This window comes from Rattus norvegicus, chromosome 8 (assembly GCF_036323735.1).
Source record: "Rattus norvegicus strain BN/NHsdMcwi chromosome 8, GRCr8, whole genome shotgun sequence".
NCBI lineage: Eukaryota > Metazoa > Chordata > Mammalia > Rodentia > Muridae > Rattus > Rattus norvegicus.
In genome coordinates this window covers 130,851,684-130,871,279 of record NC_086026.1, presented here as the reverse complement: position 1 = coordinate 130,871,279, position 19,596 = coordinate 130,851,684, and the positions used below count along the sequence as shown (strand labels likewise).

Here is a 19,596-nt window from a genome sequence, read left to right as displayed (position 1 = left end):
TAATCATTACGCAGTGTATACATGCATCAAGTATAGCACTGGAGCATCAAAGTATCTGTTAATGAGATATTTTAAAGTTAAAACATGGGCTGGAGAGATGGCTTAGTGGTTAAGAGCACTGGCTGCTCTTCCAGAGGCCCTGAGTTCAATTCCCAGCAACCACATGGTGGCTCACAACCATTTGTGATGAGAGCTAGTGCCCTCTTCTGGCTTGTAGGCAGAACACTGTATACATAATCAAAATTCTTTAAAAATTAAATTAAATTAAAAAACAATCATTCCTGCCCCAGGCTGCTGTTCCTGAGGTTCTCTCTGATCTCTGCACTGCACTGGGCTCTGCAGGGCATCTCCTGTGTGACCTCTGTTGAGAAAAGAAGGGTTGGGAAGCCTAAAGGTCACCCTCAGTCACTAAATGATGAACTGGGAGTTTGGAATCAGGTTCTCATTATCTCATTTAAGATAGTAAACATGGTAATATATACAGATGTGTTTGATTCTGCATTAAGACGGGCTTTAGGAGTTAAGAGAATATACACACAAATATTCACATTGTTATTTAGGACAGGAAACAAAAGTATATTTTTATGTTCAAAATTGGAAGAGAGTCTGTCATAAAATAATCAGAAACTTCTGATTTTCAAACCATGGTTTCATGAGATGAGAAAACAGGCCATAGACTGAATATTGGAAAAATACACACCTGAAAAGGGACTATGAGCCAAGATATAAAAATATAAGAGACAGCAGGGTGAAGAAGGCTATTCCTGTCAAACCCGAGGACCTAGGTTTGGTGGGAAGAGAAAACTGACTCCTGCAAATTGACTTCTGATCTCCATATGTGTACCACAGCATGAACATGCTAACACACACACACACACACACACACACACACTGTAAATGTAAAAAAACTCTTAAAGAGGTAATATGTATGTTCAACTAAAAAAAAAAAACAAAAGCTTTTAAACCACAACAGTAAGAAAATGAACCACCCAACTGGAAACAGGCACAAGATATCTTACTAGAAAAGGTCTCCAGATGGTGGGCAAGCACAAGAATGAATGTGTAAGTATCTCAGAGTCTTCAGGTATGTACCCAGGAGCATTCAGCTGTGCCATGTGGTAGCTAAATTTTCAGTTTATTGAGGAACCCCCGTCCCGATGTCTATAGTGGCTGTGATGTGTTTTATAAAGCCAAGGATATATTTTTGTAGAGCGCAGTATGGTGCGGTGAGAGGGATTGCCTCAAAGGGATGAAGCACCAGCCATATGATGGGTTTAGTATAGAATAGACTTTATTTGGGGGCTTGGGAAGGGGAATTGAGACAAGAATAGAAAAAGAGAAAGAGGGAGAGGGGAAGGAGAAAGGGGAAAGAGGGAAAAGGGGGTCAGAGAGAGGAAGGAGGTCATAGAGAAAAGGGGCAGAGAGGCCAGATAGCCCCTTTAGTAGCAAGTCATGCCTACTTGGCTGTTGCCAGGTAACTGTTGGGCAGAGCCTAGAAAGAATGCTAAGGTGCTAACAGGCTGCACCAAGTTACAGTCCCCACCAATAAAGGATAAGGATTCCTCCCTACCACACCCAATCCTGACCAGCATTTGTTGTTTCTTATTCACTGGTGAGACGGACTCTCCATGTATTTTCAATTTACATTTCCTGGTGGCTGAACATGCTCAATTTTTTTTCAAATATTTATTTTTAATGAACCTTATTATAAGGGATATCACACCCTGAAATTAACCCAAAGCCTATGTAACTTGATAACCTTGTAGAAAGTTCGAGCAGCCATTATGGAGCTGTAGAGCTTCTTGTCTGGTTTTACAGTTTTACTATATGATATATTTTTATGCGTTCATCCACCACCAAAAATTAAAAAAAAAAAAAAAAAAACAACCCAGGGCAGAGAACCAGAAAAACAATTAGTTTGTATCCTCTCCCACAAGTCATGATCATCACCTGCATTCAGTCCTTCCTCCTGTCTGATCTTAGCCTTCCTCGTTCTTGTCTACGCTTTGTGCCGCACTCATATGTTACTTTGTGTCTCTTCAATTTATACTTTACAACAGGTTGAACACTGGCATTGGGTCTTCTTTTAAAAATTTGGTAGAATTTGTCCATGAATCAGCCTGGTCCCGTTGCCTGGAATACATCTGTTTTTGCATTACTTTGCCTTAATTTTAGTAGGATAAATGTATCTAAGGCTTTTTCCATCTTCCCAGATTTCCCAAGTTTTTCTAATATAGGTTTTTAAACTATTCCCCAGTGACTGCCGATGTCGATGGTATTGAACGTGACTGTGATGCTTCTTTACTCCTGTTTAATTTTTCCCAGTTAGGGCTTTTCTCCCATTCTTTGGTTTTCTTCTTGCTAGGCATTTTTCTGTCATCATCCCCACCCCACCCCCACCCGCCCGAAAGAAGCAACTCTTTGAGTCATTGTATTTTATTCTTGTCTCTATTTTACTAATATCTGTCTTGAGCTTTACCATTTCTTCCTGTCTGTTGTTTGAGGGTTTGGCTTGCCCCTGTTTTCTTTTCTTTTTTTTGGGGGGGGGGGTTCTTTTTTTTGGAGCTGGGGACCGAACCCAGGGCCTTGTGCTTCCTAGGTAAGCGCTCTACCACTGAGCTAAATCCCCAGCCCCCACCCCTGTTTTCTTAAGACCTCAAGGTGCATAGTTAAGTTATTCATCTGACATGGATTCTTAGCTTTGGATCCATGATTATATCCCAGAATTCCTGGAAGTTGTGGTCATGCTTGTGGTTACTGCTTGTCCCTTGACCTGGCCCTTCCCCCCTGATACACTTCCTCCTGTCTATCTAATGATGTTTTCCACCTTTTGTTAATTTTTTCCACCCAAACATTTGTAACTTTTTTTCCCCCTTCAAAATCTTAATTTCTTGACTGACTTTCTTATTCACCTTTCAGACCATCTTCGTGTCCTGAGTTGATTTACTTACTTCATCTGTATTCTTATTTGTATCCTCTTTGAAAGCATTGATAGTTTTTTCAAATAAAAATTTAAATCGCTCATCTGGCATCTTACCCAATTCAGTGCTTTGAACTTGGAAATGTAGGAGTTAAAAATTACTAATATAAATTAGAAGTTTAAACTTATTAATTAATTAAAATTAGTAATTAGAAGTTTAAAATTGTATTAAGATTATTATTAGAAACTAAAGTCATGCTTCCTTGATATTTCACTGTCTTTTTTTCCTTCTTTTTTCTTGGTTTTGTTTGTTTGTTTGTTTGTTTGTTTTGGGGACAGGGTCTCTCTACTTAGTCCTGGTTGTCCTAGAGCTTGCTCTGAAGACCAGGCTGGCCTCAAAGTCACAGGGATCTGCCTGCTTCCACCTCCCAAGAGCTGGCATTAAAGGCACTTGCCCCACAACCGTTTTCTTATGTTCCTGCACATTTGTTGGGTTGATACCCATTTCAGGTTTATTCGGGAATTTTTCTCAGGTAGCAGCCTACTCTTCAGAGAGCTCAGCCCCTAAGACCTCTCAGACAGGAAAAGCAAAGTTTTTATATCTGGGTTCTACCCCTGAAACCCATGCTAGAAGAAAACCTTCTCCTGAAAGTTGGTGCCCGACCACCACAGTCATGTGAACCATGAAATGCACAAGCCCACACCCTGGCACAACACCCACACACACCACCACCACCACCACCACCACCAAAACCAACAATAATCAGTTGATGAAGTTTGATTTTTGGAAATAATTTTAGTAATAAAATTGGGTCCTGCTATATGGGCCTGTGGGGCCTCATTTGAAGTTTAAGATTTGCCTGTTTTACAGTCTGTGCTGCTGCTGAACCTAGACTGAAAGCATCAGCTGTCTTCCTCGTTTTAATAGTTTCTCCAGTTGAGTGTGAGGGGCCAGTGCTGGCCCAGAGTTAGCTATGCAGTCTGTGGGCTAAGTACATCCCCCTACCCTTCCAAGAACCTCCCATTTGTATGCTCTGTGGTTGCTAATATTCTAGCTTGAAGGTAGGCAGTGCTGGGAGTAGGAGAAGCAACCACTGGGTTGAGATCTGTCTGAGCCTGCTGAGCATTAAACACACACCCTGCTGGAGGGAGGGCGCAGCTGTGCAAACCAAGCGTCCTCTGGATCTTGGGAGCTTTCTGTTTCTACAGCGGTGAGCTTCAGGACAGACAGGCAACTCCAGGAAGTCCATCAGCTGACCTCGGCTCATGTATCAAAGTCCAAAGTTATTCTTAAGTGATGAAATCAACCCCAAGCCACCCCTGTGTACGTCACTGCCTGAGCAGAGCCGCTGCCGTGGTGCACAGCCCTCCTGCAACTGGCTCTCCCCTAGGACTGCGTGAAGGCTGCCCTCAGGCTCCTGACATCTGTGACTGTTCCTGCTCTTAGGCCCTCGGGGTAGCTAGGTTTTAAACAAAAGATTCCCACACATATGACACTGCCTCTGAGTCATCCTTGCAGCAAAATAGAACTCTTTTCCCCTGCTGACCCAACCACCGGAAGAGCCATCTCTTCTCCAAAACCTGCAACCAGACTTGAGGCTTGAGAAGTTATGGGAAGAACTTACAGCCTCCTCTTACCCAGGCTTGCCTGGCTTAGCTTTGAGTGAAGTTCTGGTACCCTCTGCCCGCAGGGAGCCATGGGCTCTCTCTGCTTCCTTTTTTCCCCATGTTCTCTCTCTCTCTCTCTCTCTCTCTCTCTCTCTCTCTCTCTCTCTCTCTCCCTCCCTCCCTCCCTCTCTCTCTCCCCTCTCTCTCCCCCGTCTCTGTGTGTGTGTGTGTGTGTGTGTGTCCTGACTCACCCTTTACTACAAAAGTCACAATCTAAGTCACACAATATTTGTGTTTCATGTAATTTTATAAACACGCTTGCTCCAGCTAGGCTCTGGGATCGGCACCTGCCCACTGGTCATCTACTCAGCCCCCATGGCTGGCTAATGCTTTCCGGAGAGAGCCTCCTATTCTTCCAGCTTGCTCTCCTAAGCCGCTCAACAACTGTCCCTCCTGAGAATACCTGGTGCTACCACTCATGCTCCATCAACCGACTGACCACTCCAGTTGCTGGCTCCACCAACCGCCAATGACTGCCCCACGGTTGTGCCCTTTTTCCTGCTCCCTTTATCCCCAAGAAAGGAAAACACTAGAGACTTATATTTTAAAACTGACCAAATAACTCAATGACTGGGCTAAGAATATCCTGTCCCATCCTCCACAGACTCTGCCCATTGAGGAGGCTGCAAATTACCGGTCTGTTGCTTCCTCCCTGCTCTACAGCCTGGTCCAACTTCCCAATCCTTCTGTGTCCCCTCCTCTTCCTGTCTGGCCCGGAAATCCCATCTTTTTTTCCATTGCCCAGCGATTGGCTTCTGCTGCCTTCATTGACCCAATCAAGAAACAATTAGTGTTTTGCCTGAGTGTGTTTGTGTGCCACGTGCATTCATTGCCAGCTGAGGCGTGAAGAGAGTGACAGATCCCTTGAAACTAGAGTTATAGATAGTTATGAACCACCGTGTGGTGTTCCGGTAATCCAAACCTAGTACTGCTGCACTGCAAACCTGGGAATTTAACATACGCTGGACCTGAGGAAAATGGACGTGACCTTTAATTCTCTAGTCAACATCCCACGGACTATTTTTAAGGCAACAAAATTATTCTGTATGATTCTGCAGATCAAGTGGACAAGGACCAAAGTCAATCTTCAAGTAACACACAGACTACAGCTAGGCCAGCCAGTGAGCTTCTCAGCCACTTCGAACCTTCCCTTCTCAGGCATCAGCCATGCTGAAGTAGTACAGTGAGGGGATAGGTTATACGGGAACTTCCTGTCTGTCTGTGCTTGCCAACCTGACTGGATTTAGAGTCAGGATCACTCCGTTTTCAGAGTAGTTTGACAGAGAAGACCCTCCTTGAATGTAAACAACACTATATCTTGGACAAGGGTCTCAGACTAAATAAGAGGGGGTAAAGGATGTGGTGTCGTAGTGTGTTCCTTTAATCCCAGTACTCATGAGGCACAGTTAGATGGGTATCTGTGAGTTTAAGGCCAGCCTGGTCTACATAGCAAGTTCTAGGCCAGCCGGAGCTAAATAGTGAAACCCTATATGTTCAAGGTGAGTGTGTGTGTGTGTGGGGGGGGGGGGTGGATGCCAAGAATTGTGAAGTAGACCAAGCCAACTTCATGATTTTCTGCATTTGTATACCTGCAACTCCCACCCTTCAGGAGAGTGAGGCAGAAAAATCATAGTATCAGGTCACCATGAAATACAGATCAAGTCATGGGTTAGCCTGAGCTATACAGCAAGCTCTTGTCTCAAAACAAACAAACAAACAAACAAAACAAAAAGAACCAAGAGGAGTTGAGGAACTCTGTAGTTAAGAGTGCATATGGCTCTTTAGAGGACCTGAGTTAGATTCCTAACACCCATGTCAGATCATAATTGCCTGAAACTCCTGGTCCAGGGCATCTGGTACCTCTAGCCTCTGCAAGCACCCTCACTTGCACTTATCCACTTACAAACATAAACACACATATATGTGGTTAAAAATAAATTTATATCAACAACAGCAATAGAAACAAGCTAGATGTCATTGTTGATGCCTGCAATCCCAGCAGTCAGGAGCCTGAGGAGGAAGCCTGACAATAGGAAAGCAATTCTCAGCCCAGACACACCAAACCTTCGACAGCCTTCAACTACTACCACCACAAATATATTCAGTTTGCATGCATGTGTAAATCTATGTGCACGTACACACAAGCAAACTGAGCTTTGCCTAGAGTCAGGTCGCGTATACATGACTCTGGCCATTCCTACAGCTTGCACAAAAGTGATTCAGGTTAGCCAGTTCAGCTCTTAGACACAGACGGAGCTGCCAGGTGCCCGTCATGATACAGTTCCCTTCTCCACTTTCTGAAGTCATCTCTGCGATTTAGCTTTTACTCAAGGGGAGAGAAATGGAGACACATTGAATGTTCCCCTTTGAACGATGTTTGAAATGTGGCTTGAATTCCAAAGCCAAAGTCTGCATTTTGGGTGGCATACAAATCAGGGTTTGAATTAGAGTGCCTAACTGTGCGACAGAAATATGGTGGTATTTTACATTATGAGCCTTCCTTAACATGTAAACTACTTAAACCCACATTCACCTCCTTACTGTCATGTGTGATACTCATTCCTAAACAAATTCCTACCCAGCACTACCAGCTTGGCACAGTGGGGGTACACCATCATCCCAACACTCAAGGAGTGGAGGCAGAGTGAGGATAAGGCGCTCATGGCTGTCCTCTACTACATAATGAGTTTCAGGCCAGCCGGGATCATGGGAGACCTTGTCTCAATGAGAAATAGCCAATACTAAAATCACATGGAGTTGTGGGCTGAAAAATCCCCAAAGTTGGGTAACATAAACCTAACACCTGACTATTGTCAAACCTGGGACAAAAGGCTGAGTGAGGGGCATACTTAAATACCAAAGTGCACCTGGCTGCCAGGTTCTCCCAGCATTCCTCAATCCCTACCTGTTACAGAGTCCTCCTGGCTGGCACACCTTGCCCCCTACCCTAAAGTCCCCCAGCCCAGGTACTGAACTGCCCTTCCCTATATAATCCAACCATCATGGCTACCTGGCCCTTTTGTCTACTCTTTACCTTCCTGGCCTCTTGGCCTGGATCTCCCCTTGTCCCTCTCCTCACATGGTCCAGTTCAGCTGGTCATGTCCGCTTTGGACTCTCTAGATGTCTCTGCTTCTGACTGTGCTCTCCCTTTTATTTACAATAAAATCTCTCCTCCACCATAACTAGGAGCAGTCATGTTCTTTCCTTTTTCTTCCTTACCACTACTAGCAGCAGCAGCAGCGGTCTGCTGAGCCTGCAGCAGTGGCTGTTTCTCCCTCTTCCTCTCTTCCTCCCCTTCTTCCTCCTCCACCTTTCCTTCTTTCTCTTCCTCCTCCACCTTTCCTTCTTTCTCTTCCTCCTCCTCTTCTTCCTCTTCCCCTCTCCTTCCTCCTCCTCCTCTTCCCCTTCTTCCTCCTCTTCCTCCTCCTCCTCCTCCTCCTCCTCCTCCTTTTCCATTCATCTGGTGTCGAAACCCAAGACAGCCATATCCTTTCCTTTATTATTTCTGTTTATTCATTCACTGACAGCAAGCAGGTCTCCACATTGCTTACAGCATGAGCACCGTCCCTCCATTACATCTCCTGATGACGTGTTATTATTTGGATAGAGGCTAGCAGAATTAAAATATGGTACATTTTTCTAAGCTCCCAGGTGCCCCATCATCTGTGGTGCCTACTGAGATGCCCACTGAGGGTTGAGGCAAGATGTCAGCAGAATGTTTTAAAATAGAGGAAGAAAACTAAAGCCATTTTCTATTTGTACCCAGATTGGAAAAATAAAATAAAATAAAAGAAGGACATAACCACTCCTAGAGTATGGAGTTTCTATTGTAGATAAAAGGGAGAAAGCAAGCAGAGGGAAGAGTCCAGGCTGAGCTTGTCTGGTAGTCTAAACCAGACCATGAGAGGAATAAGGGGGAGGGAGGGTAAGAGAGGCAGCCTAGGCCAAGAGACCTAGAGATTTTTGTAGCCAAAATGGCTGAGTTATATAGGGACTGAACTGGGGTAAGGGGTGCAGAAGCCTAGCCTCTGACACGGAGAGGTTTATGGTAGGGGTCGAAGTGAGACATTCAGTGGGGGAGCAACAGGTACTGGGGGAGACTTGTGTCCAGTTTCTTTAAGACTTAATAGAACACTGTTGGGATTTTTAAAATCTGTTTGCTTTTGCAGGAGGTGGGAGGAATATGAAAAGCTGGTATGTGGTTAAGACATCCCAGAAATATCCCTGTCTGTCCTTTTTAAATGAAGGTGCTTTCTCTTGAGGTTGAGTAAAGGCTGATCCAGAGCTTTTAGACTAATAGAACCATAGGTCAAAATGAACCTCTTTCTTTCCTAACTTATCCAGTCATAGATTTTGTCAAAGCAATGGAAGATTAGCTAAGGCAATATTGTGAAAGGTCTTTCACATGTATTGCAAGTCTTTTTAAATATTTTAATATGGAAATTGTAGGCATACTTTGTAACCAAGTTTCCTGATACTTTTGGTAACGCTTTCTTTGTTTTCTGTAGTGACTTGGTTAGAAAAAGCCTTTGACACCAGATAACATAAATATTCAACTGTTCTTTCTTCTAGGAGCTAATGTAAATCCCTAAATCCCTTCTAAGCTTTATTGAGTTATAATTTACAAACCATAAAATCTTCCCATAATGTACTATGCACAGGGTGTTGTTTTTTTTTTTTTTTAATCTACGGCGTTACATAAATGTCAATTTCACCTCAGTTTTAGATCTGTATGTGTTGTCGCTGCTGGTATTCCAACACTAGGGTATATTTTTATTTCTAGGCCCAAGAGCAGTCTTCCTCAGCCTGTGGATCATGACCCATCTGGGGCCGAGGGTCAAACAACCCTTTCACAGGAGTGTAGCAGTGAGTTTTTGCTACATCGCTTTGGCTCCTGGTGGGTCACAGGCACTTACCCCACGCCCCACCCCAAACTATCTTTGGATCCTCAAATGAAAACACACACACACACACACACACACACACACACACACACACAAACTTATTTTTAACACGCCTAACTAGCTCAGTGGCTGAGCACTTCTAAGCGTCCCACGGCCAGTTTACTTTTCCCTCTGGAACTCCTAGCTAAACACATAAATCTACCTTTAACTTTGCTGCCATGTTATCTTCTGTGAAGTCTGTTGGTCTTTGCTGCCCAAGATGCTTCTGGGCAGCCCTTTCGGGGACCACTTTTTACAACTACAATTCGGAATGACCTCCCCTCTGCAGTTCTAAATCTGTTCTGTCTGTCTCTCCCAGGCCATGGTGGTTCTCTCCCTTCCTCCTCCTGCGTCTTAACCCACACAACCTAAGGTTCCTGGCCTGTATCCCTTTGCCCAGCCATTGACTGTGCGGCATTTCTTTATTGCAATTAATTCCAGCTGGTGCTAGGCTTCCTTTACCCTGTGTGCAGGACACTGCAAACAGGTTTTTTTGGGTAACCCAATTAGCAAGCGAACACCAGCCACTACACAGGAATTGCCTAAGACCATTGGAAAATACAGATGTTTGCATTATGATTCACAACTAGCAAAATTACAGTTACGGAGTAGCCATGAAAACCATTTTATTCTTACCACAACATGAGGAACTGTATTAAAAGGTCACAACATTAGGGAGGTAGAGAATATTTTTTTGTTCTGTTGCTATGATAAAACAAATAAACAAACAAAGAGCAAAAACAACCCATCAACAACTTAAGGGATACATTTGTTTAGATTATACTTCCAGGTCACAGTCCAATACTAAAGCAAGTCAAGGCAGGAGCCTGAAGTCAGGTCCTCTTGCTATTTCACACAGTATTATCTTTGATCAGGGAACTCACTCACAGCCAAGGCACAAAAAAAGGAAGCCACAGAGGAATGCTGCTTGGTTCCTTGCTCATGGACAAGACCAGGCTCATGCTGTGCCTGAGCTTCCTTATGTAACCCAGGACCACCTGCTTAGGGAATGGTGCCGCCCACAGAGGACTGGACCCTCTTCTATCAACTGTCACAACAACCCCTCATAGACATGCCTATATATTAACCTGATTGAGGTTTTCAGGTGATTCCAAGCTGTGACAAGTTGGCAGTGAATTAGAATAATTTCATCATGCCAAATGTCACATTTAAGTCTATGATTCACGTGGGATGGATATATATATATATATATATATATATATATATATGTATATATATGTATGTATGATGTTTGGAAGTGATCCAATTTTATCCTTTTGTTTATGAATATCTAGTTTGAATATCACTTGCTGAAAAACCTGCTTTCCTTTGTTAAATCATGTGGGCGTTCTTGTTGAAAGTCAGATGCTCCAAGGTTTACAGGGTTTTTCTGGAGCTTCACTTCTATTCTCCAGCGTGATGTGTCTACCTCACCACTGTCAGAAATCAGGAACTATGAACCATCTGCTGTAACTTTAACTTTATTTTAAATAACCATCCTTAAACATTTAACCTCCCTTAGCCCACCACCCACCTGAGGCAGTGGGAAAGAGGATACGGGGAAGTGGATCTGTTTAGAGAGGTTCTTTGGAGCGCCTCCCATCTGTGTTGTGTGAAAATTGGCAGTCCAGTTCATAGGTTAGCAGTGGCAGATCGATCCACTGGCAAACACTTCATGGATATATCAGCAGTCCAGTTCGGTAGAGTCAGTATAGAAAACAGGAATCAGAAGCATCAGAGACAGCCAGACCTCAGCCTTGGCTCGAGTGAGTAGGAGGGACCCTAAAGGACATCTGGAGGAGTTCTCAGCTGTGCCTCTCTCAAGGAAGCAAAAATTAATGAAGACTCAAACCCCACAAGCATTGCACATCTAGCTCTATAAGCAAGCCAAGCTCAGCTCCTTCCTGTCACTGCCCAGAGAGTCCTAGTTGCACCCTCCAAACATCACATGTCCTCCACGTATCTTGCCTCACCGTGCGCATCTATCTCAACAAGTGTGTCTGTCTCAGCTGGCATCATTCTGCCAATCAGTCAAGGAAGTGGCGAGAAACCGCAGCACATCACCAGAAGTTTTTCTGGTGCATTTCTCTCTATGGAGTTCTGACAAATGCAGCTCAACCATGCAGTGTAAGGTGGACCAATACGTGCACGTTGCTAGCTTTAGAAGAACATCCTTTTTCACCTGTGTCTGCTTCTGCTTCATGTGTTTGCCCCAGCAAAACACCATCCAACCAACTTTCCAAAGAACCCTTAAGTTTCCACTTCAATCTGCCTTTGGTTTTCTTTTTAAATAGAGTCAGCTGTTTCATGCTGGTTACGATGCAGAGATAAGCAGCCTCTCTTCCTGCTGATGGGACTGAAAACTAATCCAGCCATGATGGAAAACAGCTTGGAGATTCCTTTCAGAATTACCATGGGATCCCGCAGTTATACCAGTGGGAATATATCGTCACGCTAAGCATACCTGTGTGACATATGTTTATTGTAGCACATCACATAGAGTTGGCTGATGTGCCTATCAGTAGATGAACAGTTAAAAAAAGTATGGTTCATACACACAAGAAATATTACTCATCTGTAAGAAACAGAGACAGAGAGAGAGGGGGAGAGAGAGAGAGAGAGAGAGAGAGAGAGAGAGAGAGAGAGAGAATGAATGAGAATGAAATCCTGTCATGGGCCACATCATGGATGGAGCTAAAGTTTAAGTTGAACAAACCAGGCTCAGAATGGTAAATATATTTTCTCACTCACTTGTGGAAAGTGTTACTCTCAGAACTGAAGGGATGGTGGTGACCAGCTCCTAGAAGGGTGACAAGGGGCAGAGGGGATTCAATAAGGGGCTCTAAGACCCCAGAGGAAGAAGTGCTTCTGTTTATCCTGTAACACAGCAGAGTAAACTTGGTTCAAACAATCTATGATTTATTTCAAAGAGACAAGGAGATGTCCAAGATTTCCAACACAGAATGATTGATGTGTAAGTGGGTGGAAGGGCTGGGTTCCCCGGGTTATTAATTATACATCATGTGCAAGTATCAAACCACCAGACCTTATCTTATAGGATGTAAAAAAAAAAGACTCAGTAAGTAAGGAAGCTGGCTCTCCAGGATCCCTGTCCCTGCCACATATGAACATTACATTCCACCAAATCTGCAGATAAGTTTGAGGTTATACCCATCTTGTATTGTCCGTTGTGCCAGGAAGCATTCGTGAACCCCAAAAGACCACCAAGGAGCTGTTTTTGATGTAATCGTATTAGGGTCTCTTTATTACAAACTTGAGTGTGGGCTTACTATCAGCCCACAGGGTGGTTTGGTGAAGCAGCCCCAAATGGAAATGTGGGGTGGGATGGGGAGGCGTGGGTTGTCTAGTCTGGCATGCATCTGGTTGAATGTCTGTTGTGAGCCAACAGGATTCTCTGAAGCAAGACCCTTATACAACCACAAAGGGTCTAAAAGGACATCTGGAACAATCTGCTAATCTTTGGTTAACTGTTGCTAAGAAGTAGCTAGGGAGTATCTCTGACCAAGGTCAAGCCATAGGATCTTTCCTGGTACTTGGGTATAGCCTGGGTTCAGCTGTGGGCTAAGTTCCCAGGTCCTTTTTTTTTTTTTTTTTTTTTCTGTTTCTTTTAAGATGGAGGCCGGTTCTAAGATGGAGTACGTTTGGCCTCTCAGTCAAGCCTCCTGACTCAATGAAGTAGGGCATCTTTCCCTTAATTTAAACCTTTAAAAGGAGCACTGAAGGCAGCTCACCCACCCTGCTGCTCCGGCTCCCTCTCAACCTCTGAGAAGCCCATGATAAAGATGGGCTCTGTGCAGCTCTGCCTGAGGCTGTGCCCAGGAGAAAGTGACCTAAGTTTGGATTTGACAAAAGCCAGGTGCAGGATGAAGTCTGCCCTGGGTGTTACTAAGTTACATTCATATAGAACCTCCGGAGTGGAGGAGAGACTGGGAACTTTGTAATGTTTTTCATTTGCGCAACCCAGCGGGCTGAGCCTTCAGGAAGCCTGTTGGCTAAGAGGAAGGATGTTTTCCTATAGATTTCAGCATCCACCTACACCCCAGTGATACCACTCACCCCTTGCATTTCTACTGCCTATGTACAGTCAAAAAAATCCTCTTGTCCTAGATATTTTGTCCCCATCATTTAGAAGACTGAATCTACTGCACGTGCCACACGTACCATGTCCCTTTCAATGTGGTGTGGGCTCTGTGCGTGCTACATGTGCTCTTCTAAGGGGATCTGGTGGCACGTCCTGATGCCTTGACTTTGAGCGAGCTTACATGCCTAATTAGTCACTTCATTTTGGGCTTCCTCTGGGCGGTATTAAAGACCCGTAGTTTGGTGAACACTATTTGTCCACTCAGGTTGGGCAGAATAAGTGAACTCTTGAAAGACGTCGTGAATTGTGATTTCACCCCAAATTTAATCTGATTTCTCATCCATCACTTCCTCTCCTCTGATATAGTCACTGGGAAACAGCAGGTAAGGGAGAGAATGTGTGCTTGTTGGCACATCCAAGAGGCGGGGAAGCATGTGAGAAGCACTTTGATATTCCTTTTATCTAAGGAAGAATAAGGCTGCTAAAAAGAAGGCCACTGTGCTCCTGGACAAGCAGTGTCAGGTTGGTGACTTTTTTCCAAGATACTAAATTGCTCACGCATTGTATTGATGGTAAGACAACATACGACCTACCACACATAGCTAAGGAAAGAAACTGAACTAGGAGGGGGAAGCCAGCAGCTGCCTTAGTATAAACCCAGTGCTGCTGGGGGATGCTCGGCACAGCTTCAAACCTGGAGAAGACCAGTCCAGTGATGTAGTTCTGGGTGTGAACTCTTCCTGAAGCCCCATTCTAATCCTTACCTGAAACCTGCTGAGGATAGTCTTGCTGTCAAATCAGTTACTTTAAACATCTACAAAGGGGGATTCTTCACAGTTTTATCCCACCCCTGTCAAGTTACTGTGTGTCTTTTTTAAAGTTTAATTTCTTATTCTCTTTTCTGACCACGGCAAAAGGACATCAGGCATGGTATCTTTGATTATTCTCTTCTAGTACCCTTGTGGATTTCCTGGGTTTTTCAACTGCTTCTTTTCAGCCAAGTATTTTCCCCCATATCACACACATAAAATGTTTCAGTGCCTCCCCACCCCACCCACTTTCCTCCCCACTCCCACCCACCCAGGTTCCATCATACCTGGGGAATGCTGTGCCCTCCACACCTCCACCCACCCACCTTCCCCTTACCACCCACTCTCCTCTCCACTTCCACCCACCCTTCTCCCCACCCCCACCCACCATCCCCCCACCACCCCCACCCACCATCCCCCCACCACCCCCACCCTCCTCACCACTCCCACCTACCTCCTCCCCACTTCCACCCACCCTTCTCTCCACCCCCACCCACCATCCTCCCCACTCCCACCTGCCCAGGTTCCATTGTACCTGGGGAGCCCTGGGCCATCCCACCCTCACACCACACTCTTGTGACATTCTCAGCACTGGACTGGGAGGTGTGAATCCCAAGATGATGTTTATCTATGTGGAGGAAAACCTTGTGGTGCTGTTTTTAATATCACCCCAGATCCCTACTGAGGGGTAGGTTTGTTTTGGCTCATAGTGTTGGAAGGTTGTGCAACAGGGTGAGCAGGTCAGCTGCTCAGCGGACTGTGCCACATAAACCTCTGTGCACCTGGTGCCCCTGAGGCCAAAAGAGGGTGTCAGAGCCGCCGGGATTGGAGTTACAGACAGCTCTGAAGCAGCGCTAAGCACCTTGCGAGGGCTGGGAACTGAACCAGAGTCCTCTGCAGAAGCAGCAGTGTTTTTAGCCCCAAGCCGTTCCTCCAGCCTCTTCTCTTAAAAACACATTTAAACCTTTTTAGACCAGTGCCTTATTCACTGTCCCATTGCTGTGAAGAGAGACGTGATGGAGGCTACTCCTGTTAAAGGATATTTAACTAGGGGCCTGCTTACAGTTTCAGAGGTTTATTCCATTATCACGGAGCACACAGATCTACACCCGATCCACAGTCAAAGAGACAGACCTGGGCCTAGCATGGGCTTGGAAACATCAAACTCCACCCTCACTGACACACTTCCTCCAACAAGCAGGCACTTCTTCCAACAGGCCCATACTTCCTGATGACTAAGCAGATGACTAAGCATTCAGGCATATGAGCTTATGGGGCCATTTCTATTGAAGTCACCACAACTTGGAGAAGAGTAGTTAAAAGCTGAAGGTAGGTGAGTACTGTGTCTTACACCTTTGCCTTGTTCTGTACTTCATCTGGACCCAGGCTCACAGACAGTGCTGCTAACAGTCAGGCTGAGGATTCATTCTTTCCCGTTTATTATAGAGCAGGTGCGCTATTGAGCAAGTCTCTGAGTTTCTGCTCACCTAAGAGAGTCTTAATGAAGGAGAGTTTAATTTTAATTTATTTTTAATTGACATCGAGGATTCATTCATGCTCTATTAGTTACAGAGACAATCTCCGATAATGCGAAGAGCAGATCTTATATGTAGAACTGCAGTTCTCGTGGCCTGGGCTGGAAACCACACATTAGGTGAGAGGCTGCTCAGGTTTCAGCATTGTGGTTAGCATGTGCTGCCTGCCAGAGATTCCACTATTCAAACAGAGAGGTAGGAAAAGGCAGCCGTGCAGCAGAGAGCCCAGAGAGGCTCTGGGTGGCTCTGGGAGGGTGGGAATGAAGTGTAGGGCTGGCGGGCTATTTCTCTTTGGCAAACACATGAGACCACACTGCAGAGAACATCAGGCGAAAACCTCAGATGCTTGTGATGGGGCTGTTCTCAAGGCAGAAAACAGCATCTCTGATATCCCAGTTCAGCCTGGCACCTCTAAGGAAGGGCCTTGGGGAGCCGAGCACAGTGTGTGACCTGTAGGCTGATCAGATTTAAAAAAAAAAAATGAACTCATAGCTAAGGCTGACATCACCAATAAATAATCAGTAGTCTCTCTCCTTAGGGAGAGAACCTCCCCCACCCCCTTTTCTTCTGTAAATGTCTTGTTTTGGAGAAGGTGTGGGGAGAGCCGCAGACTATGCTAAAAGACTAGAGTGTGCTTGCAACTGTTGGAGTCAAACTCTGGCAGGCACAGAGTGTATGACTAAAGAATAAGGCACACTCAAGAGAGACTTGAGAGTGGTGTGTGTGTGTGTGTGTGTGTGTGTGTGTGTGTGTGTACACATATATCTGTGGGTATGCATGTGGTGGGTGTGGGTGTGTACCTGAGTGGGGAAGCCAGGGGAATAACCTACCTCAGGTGTCACTCCCTAGAAAGCGCCACCCTCTTAGGCCAGGCTTGTTGGTCAGCAAGCTTCAGGCAAGCCTGTCTCCACCAGGGATTGCAAGCTGAAATAGGGTTGGTTGGGCTTTGGGAATTGCCACACAAGCCATGCAGACACTGATCTCAGCTAAGCAAGAACAGTTTATTGAATGCACACCTTAATACTGGTCAGACTGGGGACATTGCTCAGAATTATCTGGACCGTGACACCAAATATCTTTCTGTCACCAAATATCTTTCTGTCAGTTTACAGAGGGAAAAGTCCCTCATTCCCAGGTACAGGAAGTGCTGTCCGGTGGTCAACTCTGACTCAAGCCATTTTAGGCATAACAGTTGATATTGACTTCTGATTTGATGGGTCCTGTGTAGACCTCAGAAGAATTTCTTAAGATTAGCAAACCTCGTGCAGAACATTCGGAACATGCAGAACAAAACAGGGTTATGTGGTCAGCATGTCCTTGTTCTGAGCCAAGTCACTTCGCTGCGCCAATGACTGGCAGGCATGTCAACTATATGAAATAGCTGGCAGGCCTGGAACAAAAATGGCTACAGCTAGAGTGGGGAGGGGTCAGACTGTAAAAGGTTAATTCTCAAAGAAACTGGGGAGCTTATCAGCATATCAAAGTGATGCAGGCCAGTGCTCCCAGGTGTCCCTCAGTACCTGTGGCTCCTTCCAGAACTTTCGAACTCTCTCCCCCTACCCTAAACCTCTCCCTCCCAGGGGTTAGATTTACCTTTCTCTTCCCCCAACCTCTCTTCCCATACAACGTAGCCATTTTGGCTTGAAGTCGTTGATCTCCTGGCTGGCTCCGCTCCGGGATCTCTCTTGGTCTACTTGCCTCTCTCCCACCCCCATGGCTGGGTTTATTCTGCAGGCCACATTCAGTCTGGAATTTTCCAGATGCCTTTGCCTATGTCCTCTCTCATATCTACAGTAATGTCCCTCAACCCACACCTAGGCTTGGTCACGTGGCATGGTCACGTGGAGCTGTCACGTCCTCATTGTTTTCATTTGGCCACCAGATCTGGCCATCCTCCCAGCCCATCCCCTTAAGAGATCTCTTTACCAAGGTGTGCGCAAGATGAAGCTATGTGGGTCTGAGAGGCATTCTAAGCGAAAAGTTGCTCCATTCAGACCCATAAGGGCAAAGAAGAGGAAGAGGAGCTTGTCAAAACCCGGGAGAGCTGCATCTGGCTGGGGGAGCAAAACACTGAAGCGAGAGCCATGGGACTGTGCAACCCTAAGCTAGCCTGACCAGGAGCCTTGTTCCTTGTGGTATCAGCCTCCTCCTGCAACAAGCAGTCCAAGCAGTCCGGAGCAGAGAGCTTGGGAGAGGCCAGCGGAAGAGAGCACTAGACAGAGCTGTGCCTGACCCAAGAAAGGAGAGAGGGGAGGGAGGAGAGCCTGTTCTTGTTAGTCTTTCTCCCCTGGTTATTTATTCCTGAGTCTCTGGGTCCATGATATCAAGTTAATGACTTAGAAAAATCAACTTCTCCCTGTCTGAGGCAAGGTGAGGATGTTTTATGTTGTTTCTGTTTTTATATTTCCTTTCATTTTGTTGTTGTTGTTGGTGGTGGTGGTGGTGTGTGTGTGGGTGCGTGGGTGCGTGGGTGCGTGCGTGCGTGCGTGTGTTTGGTTTTGGGTGTTTGTTTGTTTGTTTGTTTGTATGTTTGTTTGTTTGTTTTGAGACAGGGTATTTCTGGCTGTCCTGAAACTCACTCTTACACCAGACTGGCCTCACACTGTGGCCTGACTCTGCCTCCCCAGTGAGTGCTGGGATTAAAGGTGTGTGCCCCACATGCCCAGCAAAGGTGAGCGTTGTAATAGACGATGCAGGTGAAGTAGGGTAGAAAGAAAAAGCCCATGAGAAGGGAGAGTCCTCCACCTTGGAGTCTGACTGAAGCCTCTCGCCAGCCAGCAGGGACAGGAGAATCCCAGCACAATGGTTGTTTGCTATGAAGGCTGCTGACTCAGAATTCTACTCCTCGTACAGATAGGTGTTTTATATGAAAAGCCAGGCTTAAAGGCCGGGTGTTTGTGACCTCGTTGCTTCCCAAAGAGTCTGTTCATTTCATTTTCAGTAAATATTCCTGACCTTCTGAATCCTGGGCTCTTCCAGTTATAACACTGTCAACTGTTCCTGAGGAACCTGAGTGAGAACAAGAAATAAACAGCAAAGGAAAGAACATGGCTGCTCCTAGGTATGGTGAAGGGAGACCTTATTATGGATAAAGGGGAGAGCATAGCCAGGGGCAGAGACAGGAGCATTCGTGAGAGCCCTGAGTGGACATGAGCAGGCTGAGCTGGACCATATGGTGAGGAGGGAGAGGAAAGGGAGCGGGAGAGAGGAGTCAGGTGCTGCACACAAGAGGCCTCAGCTACAAAAGAGAGGGGTGGGGGTGTAACCAAAATGTTTGCATTATATAGGGAAGAGCCTATGGAGGAACAGGCAGGATGCTGGGAGAACCAGGCAGTCAGATCTGCTGTGCTGTGTTAAATAGCACCTCAGCCTTAGTTCAAGGTTTGAAACTTAGCAGAACCTTCCTATGATGGCTGCTAGGTTTCTTAGCCTTAAGAATAATGTCCTAGATAGGGTTTTACTACTGTGAACAGACACCATGACCAAGGCAAGTCTTATAAATGACAACATTTAATCGGGGCTGGCTTACAGGTTCAGAGGTTCAGTCCATTATCATCATGGCGGTAGCATGGCAGCATCCAGGCAGGCATGGTGCAGGAGGAACTGAGAGTTCTACAT

General features: G+C 45.6%; 1 long non-coding RNA gene across 6 annotated transcripts in view; it reads left to right on the top strand.

Annotated features, from left to right (window-relative positions):
* LOC102552874 (uncharacterized) overlaps positions 1–19,596 on the top strand; it is a 34,577-nt gene that overhangs the window by 6,356 nt on the left and 8,625 nt on the right. For 3 of the 6 annotated variants that reach the window (XR_010054539.1, XR_010054537.1, XR_010054538.1), the window contains 2 exons: positions 974–1,062; positions 3,260–3,387. The exons of 1 other annotated variant lie outside the window; for it this stretch is intronic. This is a non-coding gene — a long non-coding RNA (uncharacterized LOC102552874). Of the gene's footprint in view, positions 1–973; positions 1,063–3,259; positions 3,388–4,129; positions 4,415–19,596 lie in introns of those variants that run through there. 2 more of the 6 variants (XR_005488605.2, XR_005488602.2) reach the window with 1 other exon arrangement.